Source organism: Galeopterus variegatus, unplaced genomic scaffold (genome assembly GCF_000696425.1).
Source record: "Galeopterus variegatus unplaced genomic scaffold, G_variegatus-3.0.2 Scaffold9356, whole genome shotgun sequence".
NCBI classification, from domain to species: domain Eukaryota; kingdom Metazoa; phylum Chordata; class Mammalia; order Dermoptera; family Cynocephalidae; genus Galeopterus; species Galeopterus variegatus.
In genome coordinates this window covers 32,095-35,844 of record NW_007735467.1, presented here as the reverse complement: position 1 = coordinate 35,844, position 3,750 = coordinate 32,095, and positions in this window count along the sequence as shown.

Sequence of the window (3,750 nt, the reverse complement as noted above, 5' to 3'; positions counted from 1 at the left end):
GTACTGGCAATGCCTGGACCCTGCTGAGAAAGTTATGTGGAGGGACACAATGTTGAAGAACTAGAGACAACTGGTCTTCCTATGTGAAGTAACTCTCCTAAGACAGAATCTGTTTTCCATCTTCACTTTTCCCATATGAGTTCTCTTAAGAACCTGTCTTGAGTGACTGAGTTTCTAATCTCTGCTCTTAAGGGAAAGATTGAAGCCTTGTTGATTAAGAAATTTAAAAAATCACAATGGTGACTTTGGATTTCAGTCTTCTCATTTCTTCAGATGACTTGCTCACTTCATCCTGGATTAGTGGTTGTATTTATCAATACATAGCACACCCACTTTAAATATCCAGTTCTCTGATTCTACCTCTGTGCTCCTGATTTAGTTCTTGGATGTAGAGTAGATCTGTATTATGTAGGATTTAGTTCGGTGTATATTTATAATATCCCTTAAACATTTAGAAGGAGGCAGTGAATGGGCAATTTTAAGAATTATTTTCATACCCATCTATATCCTTTATTCTCGATGAACAAAAAGCTAGATCTGAATTTTGTGAGAGCCACAGCACAACACATTTCTTTTTAAAAAAAACTTTATTGTTTAACAATTGTGGATGCACAGGAAGGTGCAAAGATTACAGAGGCTTCTTGTAACCTTCATCTAGTTTCCTCCAACGGAAACATATAGTACAGCATTACTCAGTGAACATAGTAAACAAGTTTGTATCCAAAATCACTGAGAAAGTTTTTATACCCCAAAGCTGTCATTATCTTTGAGATTCATGTAGAGATGATGACTAAGGACCACAATTTTGGCTGTAATAAGTTTCAATTTATGTGTAAATATTTATTGTATAGGCCAATACTAATTATGTAAGATCCTAATAAAATGCAGATGTTCTGACTGTAATATAGTACTACAGGAACCTGCTCCATGACCAAGTTTGACTTAATGAATGCAAGATTGGCTCAATATTAGGATAGAAACAGAGAGACTTATTTGATTTTATGCCACAAACAAAATACAATGACATAATTATTGAATAATCTCATGTCACGCCCTAAAGTATGGAACATAAAACACTAATAGATGATTATAGCAAGGTTGCTAGACATCTTTCCTGTGTACCAGTAATGAAAAACTGGAATTGGAAATTAAAAACACAATACCATTGACATTAACACACACACACATACACACAAATGACACCTTCACAGAAGAGATTTTTTTAACTCAGGATGAAAAAGTCATCAATAATGTACTTTTTCAAGAAATCTAATAAAATAAAAATATTTTATAAATTGAAGATAATTAAAGCTTTTGACAGACGTCTCACTTCTTTGGCATCCATCATCACGAGTCTCACNCACAACCCACCCTTCAAGAATTCCCAGAATAATAAACTTGCACAGAAAAAGACTATGAATCATGTGGCCTTCATTAAAGACAGTGAATGTGTGTAACACCGGGAGACATGCACCCACATGGTCCAAGGGGAAAAAAAAGGTAATTGTTTTTGTTCCAAGTTCCTTCAGAGCTGCTCTGCCCATGAGGGTCCTCTGCTCTTCTACCTCTACTTACCCAGTGCTCCAACCTGCTGGTCCCCCTCTACTTTATACCAAGTAATCCTCTGTCCCAGCACTTTACATCATCCTTCCATTTTTATAGAACAGTTCTGGTCTCTCATGCCCTTCTCCAGCCTGCAAATCAATCCCATCCTGACTTGGAGAGTCTTTTCAACATAATTAAACTCTTTACAGAGTGGTTATATGAGAGTACTTCAAAACATTCATGGAAAGATCCGTATTATCTTTCATTTTTCCACAAACGTTTTAAAGCACCCTCATATATTCACTCACACTCACGTGTGTGTCTGTGTGTGTGTATATAATTTTGTTTTCAATTATCCCAATTACTATTCTCAGGAAAGATAAAGAGCATTAGATCTGACATAACTCGCAACCTACCGAGTTAAAATAAAATAATACAAAATAAAATGAAATAATAATAGTTTTTGTTATATTAGGGTGATATATATAACAATATACAACAATTGCTATCCTCAGTAACTGTGAAGAGTGAGATTTAAAACAGCTTGCAATGTAACAAGTTAACCTGCCACAATTTTATAGATGCTGAACACAAGACTCCTGAGTCGGAATCAAAAGACTTTATTACAGTCAGAATCAAAAGACTTTATTCTTCATGGCACAACAGGTAGCATAAACAATGCTGGCATCAGTTTCCCTTGCCTCCCCCGCCAAATCCTACAGAACTGATGAAGAAAATCCCACATGGATGTAGCACATGCACTGGGTTTAAATCACAGTTGAGCAGCTCTGATTTAGAATACTGTAATATTTTCAAAGGGAGTGTTCAAAAGGGAGTATTAGCACACCTCTCACATCTTTTACTGTAGAGGATGGTATATTTATTATCCTGAAAGGCAAATAAATATACCTTCTACTCTAGAGAGTGGTACTATTTTTATCTTCCAAAGATATTTTCTATTTAAAAAAACAATTCACTGAAGAGAGTCCAAAACAAAAGCTGTCAATGCCTCTGCCCAACAGGCATGTACACACACATGAAACTCATGGAGAACTGTCTCCAAACAATACCCACTCCTCATTCCTACACTGTTATGTCCTCTGGCAAATTTAGTGGACCTCATATTCTATAAGAAAAAAGTGAATATACATATACCAAGGTACTTCAAAATGTTTATGAAGATTCGTATTGTTTCAATTCTACTTTTCCATGAACTTTTTGAAGTATCCTCATATGCATATATAACTTGCTCAAAATTAGCTCACCTCAAACAGAATCAATCCTTATACCTCTGTTCTTGTCTCATATTGTGTAAAACAATCTCCCTAATGCCTCTTCAGGAAGTGTGCATGTGTACATTTCATTATAGGGACCATTCACATTCACAAATGTGTCCATAAAACTCTCTCAGAAGTACTGGCAATGCCTGGACCCTGCTGAGAAAGTTATGTGGAGGGACACAATGTTGAAGAACAAGAGACAACTGGTCTTCCTATGTGAAGTAACTCTCCTAAGACAGAATCTGTTTTCCATCTTCACTTTTCCCATATGAGTTCTCTTAAGAACCTGTCTTGAGTGACTGAGTTTCTAATCTCTGCTCTTAAGGGAAAGATTGAAGCCTTGTTGATTAAGAAATTTAAAAAATCACAATGGTGACTTTGGATTTCAGTCTTCTCATTTCTTCAGATGACTTGCTCACTTCATCCTGGATTAGTGGTTGTATTTATCAATACATAGCACACCCACTTTAAATATCCAGTTCTCTGATTCTACCTCTGTGCTCCTGATTTAGTTCTTGGATGTAGAGTAGATCTGTATTTTGTAGGATTTAGTTCGGTGTATATTTATAATATCCCTTAAACATTTAGAAGGAGGCAGTGAATGGGCAATTTTAAGAATTATTTTCATACCCATCTATATCCTTTATTCTCGATGAACAAAAAGCTAGATCTGAATTTTGTGAGACCACAGCACAACACATTTCTTTAGTACAGCATTACTCAGTGAACATAGTAAACAAGTTTGTATCCAAAATCACTGAGAAAGTTTTTATACCCCAAAGCTGTCATTATCTTTGAGATTCATGTAGAGATGATGACTAAGGACCACAATTTTGGTGGTAATAAGTTTCAATTTATGTGTAAATATTTATTGTATAGGCCAATACTAATTATGTAAGATCCTAATAAAATGCAGATGTTCTGA